Genomic DNA, 25,176 nt, shown 5'->3' on the forward strand with positions numbered 1-25,176 from the left:
AGCACCGTTTGGGATAAGTAATGCCATAAAAGCACCATGGAAGTAGACAGTACACATGTACACAATGTTGAAGTAGTTACTTGTAGTGCAGTCATCGCTGCACCTGAGGCCACTGGATCCACTCAAACTTCTGTATTTCTGGAAGAAGTTCTGCCTCTGACGGACACTGTAAATTCACAAGTTGTTATACCCATCTGTGCCACTAGAGGACAGTAATTCTCACACACTGGACCTTTAAAGGGATGTAATGACGTAGCTCTTTGTTGGTTCTCTGGGTGTGAAAAAGCAGACCAGCCAAAAATAAAGTAGTTTTTTGTTTAATCCTGCAGTAATTAACCCATAAAAATAGCTGTGGTCTCATTAAATCTGTACTTATTAAAGATCATTATGTTTATAAAAATGAAATAATTTAGCCTGTTTTCAAAGACTTCCATCGGTTTCTAATCCATTTCCCTGATTCAGCAAATGTTTCCTGTGAATACCTGCCTGCACCCCTCTGTGTGGCCTGATGTGATCCCGTTTTAATCTGGATTGGGTTGGTGTTGGGTACGAGGAGCTTATGGACCCCCCAGCAGCCGGTGTAGGGCTATATTTTCATGCTTCAGGAAAAGTTGAAAAACACTCTCAGGGTTGTACGGTTTGAATTATTTATAGGCATGGAGAGATAGAGAGAGAGGAAGAGAAGTGAGCGACTTCATCGTGACTTTTCTGCCTCTCACTGTGCTGCTCTGTGGAGTGATGGTTGAGGTGACGGAGGTGACACCAATTATCCTTAAAGAGCATCAGTGGGACGTGGATTAGCTGTGCTAGAGGGATGCATCATATGTAGATTCCTGTCCAGACTGCAAATTACTGGGATGTTGTTGATTTGTATTTCGGCATTCAGTTCAATTCAGCTTTATTTATATAGTGCCAATTCACAACATCTCAAGGCACTTTACAGACATAATCAACTCAAGGCAGTTCATAGAAAATATTAGCCTAGCTAAGGAAACCAACGGATTGCAGTTAATCTTGTCCTCGATTCAAACCCCCAGCCTGAGCTTCATGGGTGGTGGGCAACAGTGGAGAGAAAAATAACTCACTTTTAAAGATGCACTGAAGAACTTTTGCAGATTTCCTCCCTAGTGCACCCCCTATCAACGGCTAATCCAGCGTCTATCTTGCATCCTGCCTGTACTGTAAGCTCTTTCCAGCTAGTAAAAGTATCTTGACTCTCTTATCTCTTCCTCCGATACTATCTTCTTGCATTTCTTAGCTGAATCAGCCGCGTTGCTCATTCAAAACGACTCATTTTGAATGAGCTTGCTAGCGTGCAACGCGGTGCAGAAAGCAAGGAAAAAGTTGTATAGTTCGGTTTGTCAGCCTTGGGATGCTGCTGGACAGTAATGGCTCCAGAAATACACATAACAGATGTTTTAAGGTTGGAAAGTTACGAAATGCAACTTTAACAGGAGGGAAAAATCTCTCTCTCTAGCAGAAGAAGCAAAGATGCAATGCCAGCATGGAGATAGGAGGCCGAAACAAGGGCATTGGGAGCCATTTGCATAGCTGTAAACTTTTTGCTTTTCATCAAAAATGACAGTTTATAAAATCAAACATGGCATTCATGTGAATCTTATAAATCCGACGTGTTTATGATTTCATAAAAAATGGAGGATGCCATCATCTTCACTGTCAGCAGTATAATTTGCTATGTAAGTTAACGCAGTGGAAAGTTCGTCTGCTCATTAGCAGGTCAGCTAACATCAGTGAATAATGTTAACGTTCGCCTATAACGTCACTCAGCTTAAAGCCAATGATTTGGGGAAGGCCATCTTCACTGCTTCTGTATTGTTGTCTAATTTTAATTTACATTATTGTCATAAAACATGAAGGAAACAAATACAAACACCAGTGTCTAGTTTAATGAGTAATGGTGATACCTATGCTTTAGGTTTGTGCTCACGAAAACAGGAGCCCTGGTCCAGCCGATAATATAATTATTTTCCAGGATGAGGAGGAAGATGTTGTTTATGTTATGAGGCATCTCTTTACACGTATCGAACAATGAGGCTCAAATCAGACCAGCTGCTGTAGTTTGTTACTGAAAATATGAACAGGCTGTAAGTGGAAAAAAAGGTTAACCTTTAAAGCAGCTTGTATGTTTGTATGCAAGAAAAAAAACAAACAAACAAAAAAACCTTTATTTTACACCTGATGTGCAAAACAGCATTTGTACAGGCATCATCACTGAGCGACTTTAAATATGCATGTAGTCATGTCAGTGCAGAGGATCGATCCCGAAGCATAAATGTACGCATTGCTTTGAAAACAATATAAAAAAATAAACATATTTTATTTCCATTTCCTGAACATATATTGAACCATTATTTGTTCTTTGGTTTGTGTTCAGAACAACAACTGGTGATTTTGTGGCTTATCAAGATAAAAACCAGTTTCCAGAGTCAGAAATTGGCCCTGTTTGAACTTGATAATCACCATAGCTCTGACATAGTTCACAGGTTGTTGGCCAACCATAAACAATCAATCCAATATCTACAGATACAGATGGAAACAGAAACAGTCTCTAATACATGCACATGTGAAACCAGGTCAGGAAATGTTTAATTCTGGATTAATTTATCATGACGATCAGATGAGTTTGTACTGGGAACGGTTCACAGCTGCGGGGGAATAGAGTAAAAGCTTACTGGTCCATTTACATTCCAACCCTCACGTGTGGTCAGCAGATTTAGGTTGAGACCAAAAGCATGAAATCATGGAGACAAGTAGCTGAAATGGGTTTCCTTCAGAAGTCACTCCACCTGAGACATCGGGTGAGGAGCTTGCATGTGGATAGACTTTGGAGTGGATTGAAAGGAGTCAGCTGCTTCCTGATTGGCTCCTCTTGGAGGTTTTCTGGTCAAGCCCTTCTGGGAGAAGATCCCGAAGACTAAGGACTCAATGGAGGAATTATATATCCCCGCTGGCCTGGGAATACTTTGTGATCCCCGAGTTGTTTAAAAATTGGTGGTGGTCCCATTCTTCAAAAAGGGGGACCACCTCCACGGTTTGTGAGGTTGTGCTCCAACTACAGGGGTATCACCCTCCTCAGCCTGCCTGGTAAGGTCTATTCAGGAGTCCTGGAGAGGAGGGTCCGTCAGATAGTCGAACCTCGGATTGAGGAGGATCAGTGTGGAACAGTGGACCAGCTCTACACCCTCTTCAGGGTCTTGGAGGAGGCATAGGAATTCACGCAACCAATCTACATGTGCTTTGTGGACTTGGAGAAAGCATTCGACCGTGTCCCCCGGAGACTCCTGTGGGGGGGGTACTCCGGGAGTATGGAGTGCTGCACCCGCTTGTACTAGCTGTCCTGTCCCTGTATGACTGGTGTCAGAACTTGGTCCACATTGCCGGCAGTTAATCAGAGTCGTTTCCGGTGAGGGTTGGACTCCACCAAGGCTGCCCTTTGTCACAAATTCTGTTCATAACTTTTATGGATAGAATTTTTAGGCACAGCCGAGGTGTTAAAGGGATCTGGTTTGGTGGCCTCAGGACTTGGTCTCTGCTTTTGTGGATGATGTGGTTCTGTTGGCTTCATCGGGCCGTGATCTTCAGCTCTCGCTGGAGCAATTCACAATGTGAAGAGGCTGGGATGAAAATCAGCACCTCCAAATCCGAGACCATGGTCCTCAGCCGGAAAAGGATTGAGTGTTTCCTCCAGGTCGAGAATGAGATCCTGCCCCAAATGGAGGGGTTCCAGTATCTTGGGGTCTTGTTCACGAGTGAGGGAAGGATGGAGCGAGAGATCGACAGGCGGATCGGTGCGGTGTCTACAGTGATGTGGACTCTGCATCGGTCTGTCGTGGTGAAGAAGGAGCTGAGCCTACCTATGGTAACGTGAGGGTACACAAGCGAATACAAGCGGCCGAAATGAGTTTTCTCCGCAGGGCGGCCGGGCTCTCCGTCTTAGGGTGAGAAGCTCGGTGATCTGGGAGGGGGTCAGAGGATCCAGATGAGGTGGCTCGGGCATCTGGTCAGGATGCCTCCTGGACGCCTCCTTGGTGAGGTGTTCCGGGCACTTCCCACCAGGGGAGACCCCGGGGAAGATCCAGGACATGCTGGAGGTGGTGAATGTGTCCGGGGGGAGGGAAGTCTGGGTTTCTCTGCTTAGGCAGCTGCCCTCGCAACCCGACCCCAGAGAAGCAGTAGAAAATGGATGGATATTTAAAAAAATGTCTGGAAACACACTAATTCTCCTTCAAAGTCCTCCCAGAAAACTGCAGATCTGCTGAAACTCAGAAGTTTTAAATCTGGGTTAAAAACTTTTATTTGCCGGGTTTTATCAAAGCGACTAAATTCTTTTGACTTTAAGCTCTTTTATTTCTTTTCAAAATTTGCTTTAATTATACATGTGCACCCGCTGTAATGCTTTTATTGTTTTATGTAAAGCACTTTGAATGGTTCTGGTACAAATAAACATTAATATTCCCTGAGCCTGAACCGAACAGAAATGTCAGAGCTCCTCATTTTTCCCATCTGAGAGGACTTTGCCAGGCTTTTTTCTGACTCTGCCCTTCGTTCCTTCAGTGGTTTTTATGGCACCAGACAACCTGCCTCCGCTGTGCAGCAGTAGTGGAACAGAAGGCAATCACAGGCACGCCCAGGACTCATAAAGTACTTGTACATTATATGGTTTTGAAACTTGTTTTAATGGAGACGTTGCAGTGTAATAAAGTAGGAGGCAAAATGCTGTCAATCATCTTAACTGGTGGAAAGTAGTAAACATTTTGTTGTGGATATTGTCAATGTGTTTTTAATTGTGGGAATGCATACTATTCATCTTCTGCTAAACTTTGGCTTCTAATTCCTCCTACACCGTTTGTGTCCCTGCAGCCAGTCAGTGATAAACGTGTTCAGCTCGTTCTGGAGATGGGTGCTACAGCTCTTAGTATTTCTAACTTTCATACTGTTTTTTTTTTTTTTTTTTAATTAGTGACGTTTTGTAGGAATTTTAATGCAGCGGTATGACTGGACCAACCCTTTCTTTGCATAATGACCTGCAGCAAATTTCACTAACGTGCAGTCTCATACTGAAATGCATTGCCTCCCCATTTACAACACTTTGACTGGTTTAAGTCATCCAGACATACATACTGTAGGTGGACTAAGGTTCTGCTATGCTGCAGAGGTTCAGTTCCAGCAGTCACTGTGCTACAATGGTTCTTAATCCACCGGCAGAGCTTTATACTGCTGCAAACTTCATGGTTACATTCACTGCCCTCAGGTGTGTGCTGTAGTTGGGCAAGCCTGCTTGCTGCTGAATGAAGTTGTATGAAAGCTGTAGAAATAAGACAATGTTTTTGTAGTTGTGAAATAAACAGAGAGATTTGAAACATCAGAGAAACAAAAGTTAAAGTGCTTGAAAGGCAAATGTTCTAAAGTGAATGCCGATGGCAGGAATATCTGCAAGCGGTAACCATAATTACTTCTGCTTAAGGCAGATTTATGCTTGCGCGGCATTTGTGTGTGGTCGTTTACGGCGTAGCTGATGCTGGTGAGTTTGTTCTCACACTCGAGCGTAGGATTAACGCGTCGTTTGGTGTCGTGTTGCAGTTTCTCCTCCTAACCTGAAGTTGGCAGCACAGGTGGTATCGGCCGGTAAACTCACCAGGTCGGAGTTCGTTTGATGGTTCACTTCAGTTCGGTGGTATTTCCTGTTTTAGAACAACAATGGCGTCCAGTATGGTTCAGTGTCTTTATTAGCTTGTGGAAGAAAACGAAGAAATAATTCAAATCAGCATCTCATCAACTTGATCCACTGGTTATTGTTTGTAAAAACGGTGGTTACCACACAAATTCAGCGAGAAGATCCAGATTTCCCGCAACACGTGATCCCAAACTGACCAATCACAAGGGAGAAACACCGCATAACCGTCTACGTAGCAGGGGTGCACGTCAGGTCTGGAAGAGGTGTACGTTGACGCTCTGCAGAGCTACACCGAGCCTACGGCGGTTGTGCAAACGCCATGCGATCATAAATCCGCCTTTAGTCTTCATAGATCCGAGTTGGAGCAGGATAAAGCTGAATAATGGTACAACTTGCCCCGTTGTGGCGGTGCTGGAGCACACTGGCTCGCCATTTGGAAGAATTTTACATGCAGTGGGCCTCCATACCATAGTGCTAGGCTATGCAGTTCGGTCCTACGAGGGCTGCAATCCTGCAGGTTTTCAATGTTTCCCTGCTCCAACCCACCTGACTCAAGTGAATTGATTCCAACAACCTATGAAGTTCTGCACAAAGACTCAAAGTTCCCTATTAGCATAATAAAATAAAAACTTTAAAAGCTAGAGATGTCTTTGTTTTAGCTAAAAGCCAGGACTCCTGGCTTTCCAGACATTACATCATTACAAGTCGATGATGTCATCACGTGTGGTGCACACTGGCGATATAAACCCATGGTGGCGCCAACAAGTCTTGCAAGAGTCAGAGCGTTCGGTGGAGTAGCCGCTGTGATTACCAGCGAGACGGAGAGTACTTTAGTCTGTAGTGTCTAGTGTATTTTAGAAAGTTTTACCGTTGGTTTATAGTAGTTTGCATCACAGTTCTTCAGCAGGTTTATTATACTTTGCTTTTAGCACATCAGTAGTGTTTAGCTTAGTTTACATTAGCGTAGGTTAGGTTAGTCTTAGCATAGTTCCTTTATTTTTTACACATCCGGAGTCAGAGGAAATACTGGCTGGAGCAGGTGCTTATAGTACATACAGTACTTACACAAACGAAACTGCACTCTGTTCATAAACAATAGCCTTAGAAAGCACAGAAAATTAATATAGTTATTAACTATTCAGTATCCTTCTGCTTTTATGTGTTCTGGTTCAGTGTTTTTGTCTCTCATTTAGCAACATTAACCCCAGCCCAGTTTCATGAAAAAGAAAAACATTTTAATTCAAATTTAATTTTTATATTTGACTTTCAATGCTCCATAACTTTTTTCTATTGTACATATTCTAGGAATATGAAGTACTTAAAAATACTCAATGACCCCACAGTAAAAGAAAAAATGCATGTGTATATATTTCATTTGTTTTTTGTATTGCAGATGAAATCAGTTTAAATTCTGCTACTGAATAAGAGAAACTCAAAATCTACAACAAACAGATCATTGCAGTAACTTTAGTGTAAAGATTTCTTTACTTTTGTACATGTAGAAATGTTTTGGATCACTAAGTTTTGTATGTTTATTTAGTAAAACATGATGAAACATTTTCAGACTTTTGTGTATTTTTTATATTTATGGCATAACTTCAACACAGGTGCACCATTTCTTTTGCAGTTTTTAAAGGGTCAACTCAGTTGTGTTGGAGCAGGGAAACACGGAAAACCTGCAGGACCTTCTTGGACCAAACTTGCCTACTCCTACCCTAGTGGTTATAGAGAAGGACTTGTATTCAGGTTGAACTCCAGCGACGCACCTCTTACACTTAGCCGACTTATACCATCAGACTTCTATTAAAATGTTTTTTTTTAATCTTTAAAGCTTATAAATCCTTCAGCAATCAGGGATTTACAGCTCATTCTCCAGCTGTTGCACATTTCAGTGCCGTACATTCAACATTAAGTAATTCACACTGCTGTTCAGGGAAGAACAGCCTGCTCTAGCTCTTCATTTTTATCCTCTCCAGTAGCTGTTTGTATGGATGGAGATACTCGGGGCTGGACTGGGCACTTTGAGCCAAGACTGGCCCAACAGGTGTTGATGGAAAGATGATGAAGCTGATGAATGAAAACAAACTTTCTTGTGACAGTGCTTGTACACGGTCTGGTTTGTGTATATGTACTTGTCTAAAAAACATCCTGTCATTCTATGCAGTACTTGGTGGAAACCAAAAGGCTGTATGTTCAACGTATGATGAGAGGAACAGAAATGAGATATGATCATAGATGAATATTAAAATGAATAAATGATTAGTGATAGACTTTTTATTAGCCACAACAATGCACAGCACAGCAGAACAGAATATTTCCTCCAACATGGAAACCTTTAAAAAGGAGACAGAGGAAGAAATGTGAGAAAGAATAACACTTGATGGTCTTACTAATATGATCACAGTACTGGTATCCAGAAAATAAGGGGAAATGGTTGCATCATATACTCAATAAAATCTTAAGAGGTCCAGTTAGAAAATAGGTCCGGGAGATCACAATAACAATTTTATTTGGTGTGTGTTTTTCTGTCTGTCCAGCTGAATGGGAACTTCTTTGGACCCCATCAGATATTCTAACTGGTGAACAGGCAACACTAGTCTTAAATAAGCAGATCAGGCGTGCTCTGTGAGTTGTCCTGGCTTGCAGCCGGTCTGCCTCCATCTTTAGGAGGTACAGGAATGGGAGCATTCAGCTCTGTGGTGTGTTACATAAAGTTTTGGCTGCAGTTCTCAGAGTTGCGTGGCCCCTGCTTGGGCCCACTGCCAACTAGAGCTGGAGGTTTCATCACCCTGCTGTTTCAAAGAGCCCTCTGGATTGTTGTAGTCTTCTCCGTTCATTCTCCCCTCCTTTCCACCATCTGTCATCCTCTGTGAGAGGCTCTCCCTTTCTGTGTTTTCCCCTCATAAGCTCACTTTCCACGTTTGCTGACTCACTCCACTCTGTGAAATTATAATGAAATAGCTGACTGAGGGTCTATTGCATCATTTTCTTTTGATATCTGCTTCTTCTGTGATTCTCGCTCCACTGAGACTGATGTCTAACAAAAGCCTGTAAACAAGCTGAGGCCCAGCATGACCTCCAGCTGACATTTACAGACATTTTTATTCAAAGTAGTATATCATGCTTTTAAATGCTTCCTTTTCACATGTAAATCGTTAATTTATGGTCTATATAAAGTAGAACCACAATGCTTTGGTCTGAATTCCTGGTTATTCTAGCTCCACATACCCCTTGTTAACCCTGTTCTGAGGTGTGTCTTTAGAGAGACTCGTTTTGGTCACTTTAAAAAAGAATGAAGCATTTCATGTCCCTCCTCCCTCCAGGTCGCAGAGAGTTCCACTCCATCCCATTCGGCCATATTTGTAGTTTGATTGCAGAGATACGATTATCAACCGGCAGAGAAACGTTTCATTGACAAGTTTACTAGCGATGTTCGCGTCCTCCTCTATACTTTTTCCACACTACCACAATATAAATAAGATAAACAAGGCCTCGACATTGTTAAGGAGTTAGCTTACGCGAGCATCAAGAAAGCCACTGAATACATTTGGATCATGTGTTCCCTACACAAAACGGCAAAAACAAAGCCAAATCATTTTAGTCAATGCACACAGTACAGTTATATCCTCAGGTAGGAAGCTAAAAGTTACCACACAGCACAGTTATATCCTCAGGTAGGAAGCTAAAAGTTACCACACAGTACAGTTATATCCTCAGGTAGGAAGCTAAAAGTTACCACACAGCACAGTTATATCCTCAGGTAGGAAGCTAAAAGTTACCACACAGTACAGTTATATCCTCAGGTAGGAAGCTAAAAGTTACCACACAGCACAGTTATATCCTCAGGTAGGAAGCTAAAAGTTACCACACAGTACAGTTATATCCTCAGGTAGGAAGCTAAAAGTTACCACACAGTACAGTTATATCCTCAGGTAGGAAGCTAAAAGTTACCACACAGTACAGTAATATCCTCAGGTAGGAAGCTAAAAGTTACCACACAGTACAGTTATATCCTCAGGTAGGAAGCTAAAAGTTACCACACAGTACAGTTATATCCTCAGGTAGAAAGCTAAAAGTTACCACACAGTACAGTTATATCCTCAGGTAGGAAGCTAAAAGTTACCATACAGCACAGTTATATCCTCAGGTAGGAAGCTAAAAGTTACCACACAGCACAGTTATATCCTCAGGTAGGAAGCTAAAAGTTACCACACAGTACAGTTATCCTCAGGTAGGAAGCTAAAAGTTAGCACACAGTACAGTTATATCTTCAGGTAGGAAGCTAAAAGTTAGCACACAGTACAGTTATATCTTCAGGTAGGAAGCTAAAAGTTACCACACAGTACAGTTATCCTCAGGTAGGAAGCTAAAAGTTACCACACAGTACAGTTATATCCTCAGGTAGGAAGCTAAAAGTTACCACACAGTACAGTTATATCCTCAGGTAGGAAGCTAAAAGTTACCACACAGTACAGTTATATCCTCAAGTAGGAAGCTAAAAGTTAGCACACAGTACAGTAATATCCTCAGGTAGGAAGCTAAAAGTTACTACACAGTACAGTTATATCCTCATGTAGGAAGCTAAAAGTTACCACACAGTACAGTTATATCCTCAGGTAGGAAGCTAAAAGTTAGCACACAGTACAGTTATATCCTCAAGTAGGAAGCTAAAAGTTACCACACAGTACAGTTATATCCTCAGGTAGGAAGCTAAAAGTTAGCACACAGTACAGTTATATCCTCAGGTAGGAAGCTAAAAGTTACCACACAGTACAGTTATATCCTCAGGTAGGAAGCTAAAAGTTACCACACAGTACAGTTATATCCTCAAGTAGGAAGCTAAAAGTTACCACACAGTACAGTAATATCCTCATGTAGGAAGCTAAAAGTTACCACACAGTACAGTTATATCCTCAAGTAGGAAGCTAAAAGTTAGCACACAGTACAGTTATATCCTCATGTAGGAAGCTAAAAGTTACTACACAGTACAGTTATATCCTCATGTAGGAAGCTAAAAGTTACCACACAGTACAGTTATATCCTCAGGTAGGAAGCTAAAAGTTACCACACAGTACAGTTATATCCTCAGGTAGGAAGCTAAAAGTTACCACACAGTACAGTTATATCCTCATGTAGGAAGCTAAAAGTTACCACACAGTACAGTTATATCCTCAAGTAGGAAGCTAAAAGTTAGCACACAGTACAGTTATATCCTCAAGTAGGAAGCTAAAAGTTACCACACAGTACAGTTATATCCTCAGGTAGGAAGCTAAAAGTTACCACACAGTACAGTTATATCCTCAGGTAGGAAGCTAAAAGTTACCACACAGTACAGTTATATCCTCAGGTAGGAAGCTAAAAGTTACCACACAGTACTAACAGAAGCAGAACGCACGATGCTAATACTATAAAAACAACGGCTGGTACATCATATCAACACACAGAATGTCTAAAATAAAGGTTGACGTAATTTTAGCGTTATTTGGAGCTTACCACTTTGCTGTGTCCATCATTTCCATAGAGAGAAGGAACTGATTCATTCAGAGGCAGTCTTTCTGCAAATCCATCTTGATACTGCCGGAGGTTTTGAAGTGCTTTGTGCAAACAAAAAGTATTTTCCCCACTGATGTCGGTACATTTCCGTGAAAAATTAAATCCAACCAGGCACTTCGAAGAGGCTCTGATGCCAGGGGGCGATGTAAGGAATTGTGTGGGTTGAAACAGCCAACAACTGCACATTTTGACTGGTCCACTGGTAACTTCGACATAACTAAACGTGGACTACAGAATCGCTTTGAGAAAAAAATCAAAAGAAAGAAAAATAGCAGATACACAAAATTGGATACCAAGAAGTCCAAGACCTTATTTAGCAGACCCACAGCAAATACTGTGACGTAATAGATAAGAAAACGTAATAGAGAATAGAAAAAACTAAACAGACTGAAAAATAGGACCCAAAAGGAATATAAATATAAATACACAGCATCAGGAGAGAATATATTTAAATTTTCTGCATTGATAAACACTAATAGTGCACAAAAACATGTATTTAAGGGCTAAAAAAGTGGATTTTTCATGATATATCCCGTTTAAGCTTAAGCTGAAATACTTTCTTTACATCCGAGGACAGAGGCAGTAATTTGATATAATAAGCCCTGAACCAAGATTTAGACAACCTTTAAATCAATTCAGTTTGAGGACAATTAATGAATGAATAAAAAGCTAAACAGTAGATTAAAGAAGCTCACTGTTGCACTTTATGGCTCTTTTTACTGTATTTAATTCATTTTGTGTTTTTTTTTATTTCTTTCCCCGTATGCTTTTATCTTTTTTATCCGCATGACCTTGACTGTCTAGGATCCCCCCAGGGGACACGGATTATATTTTTCTTTTGCGTTAGCATGCAACATTTTTACATTATCTAACAAAAAAGGACAATCTGAGAGCAAGCACAGCCTGTTAAAGCCGTTTTGTTCAGTGTAGCTGTTTCTAGTCTGCATCTGTCCCACTCAGCATCAAGTCAACATAACACACACCTGACGATGACTTTATGTCCACGTTAACAGAGGAAAACGGCTTTAACAGGCTGTGCTCGCTTTTTTACGTGCTAACGCAAAAGAAAAAAATAATCCGTGTCCCCTGGGGGTCTCTGTAGTCTGGAGAGGTGCATAGAAAAATAGTATTTCTTGTTCTTCTTGTTCTTGTTCTTCTTATTATTATTCTTTCGGTTCTTCTTCTTCTTGTTGTTCTTTTTCTTCGTGTTGTTCTTCTTATTCTTCTGGTTCTTCTTCTTCTTGTTCTTCTTTTTCTTCGTCTTCTTCTTCTTCCGGTTCTTCTTCTTCTTCTTCTTGTTCTCGTTGTTATTGTTGTTCTTCTTCTTCTTCTTTTTCTTTGTTTTCTTCTTCTTCTTGTTCTTGTTCTTGTTCTTCTTGTTCTTCTTCTATCAGAAGTGCAGACAGAATTGTGGTTGCCAAACAGATTCATGTTAAGATGATAATGCCCATAAAAGGTCATGAAAGTGAAGGTGTGTGTGCACACACAGTCAGTGGTGTTATTAACCAGGAGGTCAGGGCATGGCCTCCATCTGATGATGATAAAAATACACTGTTGTAGAGCATGTTGAGTATTAAAATAAATGCACTCATGCATCACCATCTGCTTCTTGTCGGGTGCATGCACACAGAACCGCTCTGTAAGACGGAGGCAGTCACATTATGGAGGAATCAGATCTGGTGAATGTACAGTCTGTTACAGCTAGGTTTTATTTTTAGGAGGAATTAAACCAGAAACCAAATTCCTGACTGCAACTTGCCCTTAAATTGGTAAAATGAAAAATAGTTTAATTTTCTCCTGAGAAAAATAATAATGTTAGGACTGGGGACGTCATGATTATTGATGTTCTTGGAACGATTATTGTCCAAGAAATAATGATTATTGTATAATCATTATTTCCCAACACTATTAACATCTAAATTTACTTGAACCTTCCTTTTATTAAAGGCTGTCAAATTAACGTGTTGATGTAAAGAGAATAATCTGTGGAATGAAACCTTTTTTGTTGTTGTTTTTCTTTTTTTACACATTAGCATATATATTTATTTCTTATGTCGTTTTAAAGACCAGAATTTTGCATTGTCTCGGTGAACGAATGTGAATGTAGATGTCCTGTTACAGCAGTGAACAAAAAAACCACTTTATCCTCCTTATTTATGAAGATTCTGACAGTTTTCCGGCCTTACATCTAGAGATGGGATCGTTTAAGGAAAGTGACAATATTGAGGAATTTTAGAATCAATTAATCAAAAAAGTTGTATAAATAGTGTGGTGATGCTCGGCTCAGAATCTGGTGCAAACATCATGACAACATGGATCCATCCTGCCTTGGATCAACGCTTCAGGCTGCTGCTGGTGTAACGGTGGGGGGAGATTTTCTTGGCCCACTTTGGGCCCCTTAGTACCAACGTGGCCTGGTTGAACCAGCACAGCCTACCTGAGTATTGTTGCTGACCATGTCCATCCCTTTATGACCACAGTGGAGCATCTTCTGATGCTACTTCCAGCAGGATAATGCACCATGTCACAAAGCTCAGATCATCTCCACCTGCTTTCTAGAACATGACGATGAGTTCACTGGACTCCAACGGCCTCCACAGCCACCAGATCTCAGTCCAGTAGAGCAGCTTTGGGATGTGGTGGAACGGGAGATTCTCATCATGGATGCAGCCGACAAACCTGCAGCAACTGTGTGATGCTGTCATGTTAATATGGAGAAAACCGACAAACCTGCAGCAAACCCAGCAACACCTTATTCCATTTAACACACCAAGAATTAAGGCAGCTGAAAACTTTCTGGATTCTCTGTAATCTTCCTGAATGAAAACAAAGCTGAAATCAAAGCCTGCATGATGTATTTAACTTGTAAGTAGTGGTTACAACCTTATTACATGACTACTAAGTACTCTTCCTTTAAAACAGACCTGTAAAATTGCATCCTGTACATCACATCTGATTGACTTGGATGTAAACGCCTGTAAATGCCTTTGTGATATTTCTCGCTACAGCTGCTGCCTCCTAAACTGCATTTGGTCATAACAGTACACAAAGACCTTCACAAGGGGAAAACAATACCAGTACACTGTCACAGCTGGTAATAAACTCAATAGACAGAAGATGGTGTCTGTTTACAGCCCCCTGGACAGCAGTAGGTAGGCGTCACTGATGCACTCAAGCTTTTAACTCCACACAGAAGAGAGGCGGAGCACACAATGCCTCCACACATACAGAAAATAATTAGAAAAACATCTTCTCACTGCCAGAGCCGCATTCTGTGAACAGGCCCAAAGTCATTTCATCTTCCAGAGCCTGTTGTAAATAATACCAAGTAGGCGAAGCACCAGAAGCATTTGGCTCTCCATGTACACTAACTTGTGAGTGGGTGAGTTGGAGCTGAGAAAACATTCAAGCCTCTTTAAAGTTATTTCACATGTTGTTTTGGATTAACTGGATCTGTATACGTCAGGTTCAAGAGACGTAAGGATCCATCAATTCATCAGTGAAATGATCAGTGAGCCAGGCGTATCAATCCAAATGAAAAATATCAAACATGGATTCAGTAATTATTCTTGAGACAAGTTAAAAGCTGAGAATATGCTTGCTTTTTGTCTTTATGACTGAGTGCAATTGTTCACATTCTTTCTTGTACATACTTTACTGAAGGATTCCACCAGGGGGCGCTTTAGAGAACTCAGACTGGAACCTGCTGACTTTGCAGAGTGGAAACATTACGATAAATGTGGAGACAAAAGAGGAGGGTAACGTCCAGCAGCAGAATCGTTGATGGTACATAAATCTCTGTTTCAACCAATGGCTCGGAACAGGGTGGCCTGGTACTCACTGTTTTTGGTTTCCACAGGGACAATCTGGGATTGGTACCAGAATATCCCATCCGTCCTTCTGTTGGAGTCCCAGTCTTACTGATTCAACCCTGAAGGATGGAGTTTGACACACTGATTGGTTGAAAGAATCATAACGACACGTGCGAACAGGTGGAAACAAGAAAGCAAGAAGAGTGTCATGTTTAGATATACCGCGGATGTTTCACTACCTAGGGAAAATTACGGTGGCCGACCAGGGAATAAAACGGCGGCAGAGAACATCAAAAGTCTGGGATAACTTCATGTTAAATTTACAAAATAAATTAAATACATGTGAGATTTGTAAAGCGGACCTTGTGTACCACGGAAGTACGTCTGCAATGCTCGAACATTTAAAGAGGAGAAACGTCGGACTTACATAACAACCTCATGCAAGATTTAAAAGCTGGAAGTGAAATAAGATCCATTTAATAATTATGAGATACAAAATCCGACTGGTCGACCAGTCGTTTTAATAGTCGATGACTAATCGACCATCAGAATAGTTATTAGTTGTAGCCGTAGACAGCAGTAACCTTCATCTATAGGAGGAGACAGGACGACACAAACATGAGACGCTGGTAGAGATCAGCTGCCCAGCAAATCGTGTTGACAGCTGATCAATGTGCAGCACAGCGTGTTTCATTGCAAACGTTGCATGTTTGAACGAACTGATCAGCAGATTCATTTGCCCCAAATGAGCAGCGACACGACTCAGAGTGGAGGTCAGTTAATAAAATCATGGTTTTCTAGCAGTTTGCTTCTAAAAAGGTCTTTGTGAAGGACTTTACAGCAGAATAACATCTGTCTCCTTCTCGAGATGCAACAAGACATGATGCCGCCTTTTACATCCATGTGCAGATTCTCGGCCCATCAATTAGGATTGGGGTGTGCTAGGGTTGTCACGATACCAGAAATTCAGTAGTCGATACCAATACCAGTGAAGTTACACAATACTCGATACCTAATTCGATACCACGGCAAAAAAATAAAAAGACTAATTTATTCAAGATATCCAGCATCTTTATTAAAATATTAATCTGTTTACATTGTAGAAACTTGAACAGATAAATAATAATAAAATATATACCTTGGTGTTTTCCCTTCAAGTATTTACACAAAGATTGTGTTTTTTTTTACTAAAGAACAAACAAATAAATAAAAAAGAAATAAGAATAATAATTAAAAAAATATTTCTATAATGGCATGCCCTCAAGTATTTAACAGAAATGAACAATATTGTGCTTAATGCAAGAACAGCATTATAAATCCCAGCAGCCAGTCAGAAATGTAATCATGGACAAAATTTTAAACACTCCATTGTACGGGCTTGTCCTGAGTTAGTTACATACAAATTACCAGATAAATGTCAAATTAAAATGTGCCTCGGTAAGGCTCCGTTCTGGTCCGCTAGCAAAAACTTCGTAAAGTTCTGCTCACCTTGAATTCTTTGTATAGATCCGGGTGCCTGTCTTTAAGGTGCTTTGCTAGATTGGACGTGTTTCCTCCTTTCGTATTGAATCCCTTTCCACATCTTCGGCAAATTGGGTTTTGGGGATTTATTATGTCCCCTTTGTCGTTTGGCCTGAAGCCAAAGTACTTCCATATGTGGCTCCTGGTTCCCTTTTTTTCAACGAGCTGAGGCGGAGCAGCCGCTCCCGCTGCACTCGATGTAGCCATCTCCACCCAACTGTTTAGCTAGCAGCGGGCGGATGTAAACATCTCTTACGTCCGTTTCCTTCGGTACCATCGGTACTACCGGTACCATGAAAATACAAGTACCGACAGTACGACAGCAGTGCTGGTACCGACTTGGTACCGAAGTACCGAGTACCGTGACAACCCTAGGGTGTGCTGCCCTAAAAAAAGATGGAAAAAACTTTGGATTTCCTGCACTTGCCCTAAAACCTACCAGAAACACAACGGGACAGTGTGAGAAAATAAACCTCCATCTTGGCGGCTTTGATGTTTTTATAGATGTTTTTATACAACATATTTGTAGAACATGTACCTGCCTCTCGCTTGCATATTGCTGGGATAGGCTTCAGTGTTCCCACGACCCTGAATTAGACCAAGCGGTATCGAAAATGGATGGATGGATTTTTCCCAAAAATAAGGCAGAAATTGAGGTTTTTCTGGTTATTGACAATATTTTCTAAATTGTGAAGTGATGAATAGAAATATCCAAAATCATTAGGACCTTTTGACTCCAATAGGTGAACAAAAATTCAAGAATTTAAACTTATATTAATCCAATGTTCAGAATTTTATTTCTAGAAATTAATGAAAATTAGCACTTTTAATAAAGTATGGAAAGTCTGAGGGTGAGGCCAGGTGATAAATTTTACCTTAATAACCTGTAGCGTCTCGCTTTAAGTCTGTTTGAAGGCCAGTGGGCTGAAGCGTGTTGGTATTTTAAAGGTTACTATGACTATGCATAGAAATAAAAGCATTTAATTGATTTTAAAGGAGAGTGCCTTAAGGTTTTATATCCATTTTCTTTTATCCTATCCAAAGAACATCTGTGAGAAGGTCTGGTGACTCCAGGAATTGCTGCTACACAACCTGCTGAATGCCCACCGCTCTGCTTTGTTTCTGGGTCAAGTTCTCCATCGTTATAATTAAAGGAAGGCACCACAGTGACGTAGCTGAGGCTTCTATCGCTATCTAGTTGATACCCTGCCTACCAGGTAAAGGGTTGCTGTGGAAATGCAACAGAGATCAGGTGTCACCAAACTAAACCATCCCATTCTAAGCTGGACCCCTTGGAGGAAACGGGGCTAAAGGTCCCTAAACCAATCACTGTGCAGCTGCAATGATGCATCACAAAGATGCAAGTAATGTCAGATGTGGTCAACAAGCTTGTCTTCTAAACTTTTCAGCATTTTAACGGCTTCAGACGTGTGACCTTACATCTGGTTAAATTGATCCCTATACTGCCCCCTACTGGCTACTCACATATTGAGGGCGTGCACAAACTGCACACGGAGCAGCCATGATGAACATGTGTACATATGATTAAAAGTAAATATGCTCTCAGCCTGATAAAGAACAAATGTAGTTGTTTCTATTTTCTTTGTTCTAACAACCAAAATGTCTGACTTTACTTTAGTAAAAGTGGATTTTCAAAGGTCAGGTGTGTAACTATGATTAAAAAAAAAAGATTTTTATTTAATTGTCTGACCAGGAAGAAAATTAGATTTAGAAATTTTTTTGTTTGTTTATAGTATTATATAGAAGGACTTTGATTTAGTTTAACTTAGCTTTATTTATACAGCAGCAGTTAACAATAAAGTCATCTCATGCCGCTTTTACAGACACAGTCCAATCCAATCCAACTCACTGTAGTCCAGTCATGAACTATAAACCACATGTTCAGACTCATCTGGTCAAACACAGGCAGCCATTGCTGAGGTGGCATTTCTGTGCATTTCTGAGCAGAACAGATGAGAATCGGACTATTTCCTTACCAGTATTTTATTTATTTATTTTTTTTTCACTTTTTATTGTATTGGTTTCTTACCAATACATCAACACACACGACTGCAGCCCACCCCATCACTCAAACTGCAGCCTGAAATTCACAGATGACATGACAGTGGTGGGTCTCATCTCTGGCCGTGACGAGACAGCGTACAGGGAGGAGGGCCAGAGGCTCGTGGCTTGGTGTACATCGAGCAACCTTCTGCTGAACACTGGAAAAACCAAGGAGATGGTGATGGACTGGAGGAGAGAGAAGACCCTGCTACACTGCTGATTAACAGCGAGTGCGTGGAAAGAGTCTCCTCCTTTAAATTCCTGGGGGTGCCCGTGTCTGACGACCTCACATGGTCCACCAATACAGCAGCGATGGTCAGCGAAGCTCAGCAGAGGCTTCACTTCCTGAGGCTGCCGAGGAAATGCCGGCTGGAGACAAAGCTGCTACAGACCTTTTATTGTACCACAGTAGAGAGTGTCGTAGCATGCTGCATCATGGTGTGGTATGCCAGCTGCACAGCTAAGGACAAAAAGTTCCTACAAGGGGTCATTAAGACTGCACAGAATATCACTGGCTGCCCCCTTCCCTCCCAGGAGGACATTGCAAAGTGAAATGACCTAAATAAGGCAAAGAAAATCCTGGCTGACCCATCACACCCGGATTGGGGGTCTTATTGACCTCGTGCCAGACCACTGGAGGTTCAGAATCATCAACAGCCGGACAGACCATCTTAGAAACTCTCTTTACCCCTGGGTGATTGGGCTTCTTAATGCCTAACCCCCACCTGCACCGGCACTGTTACACCAGGCTCTTACTAACAGTATGTTCTTATTTTGTATATGGTATTATTTATAACATACCTCATCTGGCATTACACAATGTGCATTAGTGTGTGTGTGTGTGTGGCATTTTTATAGTTGTATAGTTTCTCTTTCATTCATTTTTCAAAAATTTTATGTTTTAAACATGTGAATGTTTTTATTTTCTATGGCACTGTGGGAGAAATGCCCACCAAAAATTCTGATTCTAACATTTCCAGTTTTCTGTCGTTATGAACAGTTAGAAGCTTCTAGCCTTTTGATAAAGGTAGTCCCTTTTTTCCCATTTTCTGTAAAAGGATTCTCCTTAGGCTAAAAGTCAACTTTTCCATTGCAATTTCCTTAACGTTATCTTTCCACTGATTGAGCGTTGGGGGTTCAGTTTTATACCAGTTCTTTGTAATAGTTTTTTTTTTTTTTTACAGGCCACTAGCAGAGTTTTACAAAGGGTTCTTTACCAATATGAAAGATATGTGGAAGCTCTAGCGGATTTCATGGCTGGCTGAACAGCAGTGAAAAACTTTCATTGTGGTGAAAAGTGAAAGTGACTAAGGAACAAGGGGCTGTGGTGTTGTTCAGAGTACATGACTAATCTGGAAGGTATTAAGAAATGTAATGTTATTTGCTCTTATTAGGGCAACGTTGTGGACAGAAAATAAAAATAATTCAGTCAGTAAAACAGACAGATAACGTACAACGTGTCCTGCTGGCTAAACTAGTTATAGTGACACTATGCCAAATATCTGACTAAATAGTAAATCAACAGACTTAACAAACGTTTTAAACCATTTCTTTACAAACGTTTGATAACTTATTATAACCAGATTAGTGTTTTATATTCCAGTGTGAATGATCAATTATTACAATCAGTTTCTATCAGATGAATCATAGTTTACATTAGGATTTGATATGGAAAACAGAAAAACTTTCAGATCTGACCATAAGATGTCAGTAACTGTAGACCCCGTCTAACGTCATCAGTCCAGATATTCATGCTGCTGCCCATGTCGGCAGATACCAGGGGCCTCATTTAAAAAGTTGGCGTAGGTACAAAAAGCGGCATACATCAACTTTTGGGATTTATAAAAACAAAGAATATGTCCATACGCACATAATCTAGAACTGCCAACATTTACCAGTCAGTCCTCTGAGGACACGATTGCTGCGGTGCTGGGTGGAGTCTCTGGCCTCACCCTCTCCAATCACAGCTGCAGCCCCGCCCACCCAGCTGGAACACCCAGGAACTAGAAAGAAATATTATTGAACACTAAATAAACTGCTACCAATCTCAGATGTATCTGTACATATTTATTTTATACATTAAACAAAAGACAACATTACCAGCATCATTACTGTCATTTAGCAGATGCTTTTCTCCAAAACGATTTACTGTGGGCTGCAGCGTCTTGCCTAAGGCCCAAACTGGAAGGTGTTACTGTTCATCCCTGTGGGATTTGAACTTCAGTCTCCCGCATGGCAGATGGTTGCTCTATCGACTGAGATATCCAGCTGCACGCTCTGATGCCTCTGGCGTGTCTTCCTTCTGACACTGCGGTGACAGCATCAGCCACCTGCTGCCACTATTCTACCTTTCTGACACCAGTAATGCCCACACCGTGCCCTCCAATAAAACATTTTTACATTTCTTCTTCTTTTTCCTTCCCGAGCCATCATGCAAACGATGTGATGAATATGTATTACAGGCGTTCACCTGACCATTTATCGCCGCCATGTGGGCGTTAGGGCTGCACGATTATGACCAAAATAATTATCACGATTATTTTGATCACTATTGTAATCACGATTATTAATCACGATCATTCACAATGTTTAGAAAAACATGTACATTTATTGCACCAATTATAAACAAACTATGTATACAAACAATTTTTTGTGAAAAATTTAACTTTAAATTAGAATAGATAATAAATAATGCAACAAATACATTTACCATAAATTTTTTTGAGAAGTTAATGTAAATTATGGGGCTACAAAAGATGCTAAATTAAGAGCCAATGGGGAGCCAAAAGAGCCGGCTCTCTGAAAAGAGCCAAACATCCTGTCACTAGCATATATATTTGTAATGGACGCTACCGTGGAGAGGGATGTCGTGAAAAAGGCAAAAATTGATGAAAAGACAACGTAAAAATGTTTAGAACAGCAAAAAAACAATAAAATAAATTCTTCAGTCAATTTTTGTTCTTTAAGTTACCATTTTTAACTTTTTAAATATTTAAGTTCACACTCTTCATTAATAAACATTAATATCTGACGATGAGCCAGCGTTGGATCATCCAGCAACAGCTATGTACGTTTCATTTTCAGCCTGGTCATGAGCATGCAGCTGTATGAGGAACAAGCCTCTTCTGACTGCTTTGGACGTGGGAGGGGTCCTCATTGAAGAGTAAACTATACGCTCTCTCACGTCAGTCTCCAAAAGTCTCCAATATCACCAGAAAAAGTCGCTAGATTTCGCTAGAGGCGATTGAAAACTCGCAAATATAGCGACGAAGTCGCTAAGTTGGCAACACAACTAGCTGCTGACTGTAAAAGGGGTGTGCCACTGCGCCCTTGTTCTTTAGGCAGCTTAATGAAGCTTTGGCTTTGCGTTCGCCCCCTGGTGGTTGAGACTACTGGTTGAGTGTGTCTGATCAGAGATGCAGCAGAGACACATTTCAAATTCAAATATCATTGACGATCAGGTTCATTTAATTGTGGCCACCAAAATCGTGATCACGGTCAAAATCCGATTAATTGTGCAGCCCTAGTAGGACTCACCACCTCAGTAATGGCTGTGCAATACACAAAATTCTGGATTAGTCTTTACTCAGTGTTAAGGAAGGTTTTGTGCTTTTTTTTGTCCAAGTTTGCATAATTTCACATGTAAAACTACTAGACTGGCTTTCCTGGAAAATCTCCAAACCACATAATTGTGTAAGACAATATTTCATGAAATCAACATCAAAACAAAGGAGTTTTATGTGAATATCGTAACAAACTTTTAAAATTAAGAGTTACTACATTTGTTTGTGAGATATACAAGAAATTTTAATAAAACAAAAGACTATCTTTCAACATAAAGAGTCTCTTCTAGGCTCTCGGCTGTGTGTGAGGCTTCATCGGGACATGATGTCGCAGTTTGTCTACATATTGGCAGACACAGATGCTCGCATACTGAAATAAAGTCAGTAGAGGAGAGTTGGGGGAACTCGGATGAAACATGGCGCTTTAAAAGTAAAAATATAAAGTCACATTGGAAATTAGCAAACGATGGCACCGTCCAAATCAAATAGATGCCTGTCCAGGATCTGTTACTGATTGTTCAAACTGGATGCAGCGGTTTGAGTGCGCTCTGTTCACTGAGGCTGTATCCAGTTAAAGAATGCGTCTGTCAGCGCTCATAGCTCTGTTGCATCAGTTACATCTTGCTTCAGTGATGACAGACTTCAGCCATCTGTTGTCACTTCCAGGAGGATGTGGGAAGGGAAAAAATCCAGATTGAACAGGGCTGTGCAGTGTGTCAACTTCTGAAGACGTATGGAAATCTTTGCAGGCTGAATAAAAACCCATCAGCGATCTTCACTGTTTCTTGCATGAGAGCCACAGCAGCCAAGCAACAGGAGAACCACTTTTACCACGACAATGAAAAGGTTTTTTGCTTTATCAAAGAAACGGGGAGGGAATACAAACTTCGTCACATTTTACCCGACGATAGCCATGTTTATGTTTCGATAATGAAGTGCATTTACGTGCGTTTTGTGCAGAATTGTACCGCAACGTTTCTGATGTAAACAAACAGCTGTGCATGCATATTTATCGCCATCATACTGATTCCAGTTTTTTTCCCTTTAATGATTCCTAAGTCTTTAAAATTTGAAGCAGTTTATTTGTTCTGTTTTGGTCTTATGATATCTTCCACTGAGCATACGGTTTATATTTTGTTTTTTTGAGATGTGTTTGCATCCATGCTGATCGGAACAATTGACATAACCCACCTGTTTTGATCCGAATGATTGCGATCGCATCAGTTTGTCTATTTGCCCTGGTCCCTCTCATTCCCCTCGGATCTTCTTCCTCCCTCCGTCTCATGTTCCCATTCCCTCGCCTCGTTACCATAGGGACCAGCGCTTTTAGCTGCTCTGCTCCCAAACTCTGGAACGCCCTTCCTCCTGACCTCCACGAAATCGACTCCCTCCCTCTTTTTAAATCTCATCTCAAAACTCACCTGTTCCAACTTCTCCTAGAACCTCCAACCTTCCTGTTTAAACTGCAGTATTTCTGCATTTTAACTGTTTTACTACCTTTTGTATTCGGACTGTTTTATTTTCTTTTGTGTAGCATCTGTATTTTTGAGCCGATCAGGCTTTTAAGCCATAAAGCCGTGATTTATTTATTTATTTTTGCTCTTCTTGCTCCCAACAGAACACCTCTGTGTATTTTCCAGTCAAGCACATATTGACGATTATATACGACTGTTGTAAGATTTGTCCATGAATCTGTTCAGAGACAACTTTTTACCACTCGCTAACTGGGAGTTCAGCTCGCCTACAGCATCTGAGATCTGAGGATCGTTCCTGATCGGACTGTAAACTTAACTGATTCCATCAAATTCAGAAACCTTCAACCAACTGATGGGAACTTGTCTATCTACTATCTTTGAGAGGAGCTCCTCTATTTGTTCTCCATGTCTAACATCAATCTGGTGACTAAGCTGCAGATGATTGTTCATTGTGGTGGTAGACTGATGATCTTCAGAGGTTTAACGGAACCAGTTTTTCTTCGTTCCACACAACGTTTTGGTGGTTGTTGTCTTGTTTCTAATATTTGTCTCCATTAGCGTCAAATCTCACAGCGACAGACATTGTACCATCGCCCAGCAACAGTAAAGAGTTCTTCTGCTTTTATTGGCTGTTTGGTAAACTAATGCCACCTTGTGGTTATAGTAACACATTACCAGCAGATGCTAATTAAAGTGTAACTACACCCCCTACTACGGATCGGAGGTGGAGCGTGGGCGGGTCAGGATACACAGGCAGAAAATATTGAATAGCAGACAGCAGCTCAGCAGCCACTAACAAGATGAAAAGCGAGATTCACAAAGCAGCTACACCACAGAGCGGTGGGTAGAAGACTTTTCCCCACCAGAATCCCCTCAGCTACACAGCGCAGTAGAGGAACAAGGTGGTCCTGAAGCGTATCAGTCTGAGCCGTTAGCGCTGTTAGCTGGCCTGTCAGCAGCTCTGGAAAGCCGTGGAGACTCGCGGCAGGTTGTGGAAGCTGCAGGAAGTTGCTGCTGCTACGATTTGAGCTGCTGCCTGTCGCCAGATGAAGATCAGTAGGTAAAGAATAAAGCCCCGTGTTACTTTTACACCTCTCAGAACCACAAATCCGTCCCATTGCAGGAAAATTTCTCAAAAGCTCAGGAAAAGTCCAAAAGTCTGAAACTAGGGAATCGTTGGATAGGAAGTTCACATTCGTATATATGCGTAGATGGGCGTGGCTTCTATGCCTGCAAGGCGAAAACCTGTCTTTTTTCGTCCAGAGGAAGGCGACTGTGAGGTTTTTAAATTTCTCGTGACATAGAGGCGCTTCAAGTATGGGTTTACGTCATGTCTGAGAGTGAAAAAACAAAACTAGTTTTACCCTGTAGGGGACTTTTTACCTGATTTTTAACCCATAAAATCACAAATCTAAAGTTTAATTTTTAGAAAATACATATTTTAACCACATTATAGGTGGTTTTTGTGTTTTTTACATCTCAAAAAACACATT

General features: G+C 41.0%; 1 protein-coding gene across 3 annotated transcripts in view; it reads left to right on the plus strand.

Moving 5' to 3' along the window:
* Positions 1-25,176, plus strand: part of thrb (thyroid hormone receptor beta) — a 173,023-nt gene that overhangs the window by 59,566 nt on the left and 88,281 nt on the right. The gene's annotated exons all lie outside the window — the stretch shown is intronic.

The sequence above is a fragment of the Melanotaenia boesemani genome, chromosome 17 (genome assembly GCF_017639745.1).
Source record: "Melanotaenia boesemani isolate fMelBoe1 chromosome 17, fMelBoe1.pri, whole genome shotgun sequence".
Classification (NCBI taxonomy): domain Eukaryota; kingdom Metazoa; phylum Chordata; class Actinopteri; order Atheriniformes; family Melanotaeniidae; genus Melanotaenia; species Melanotaenia boesemani.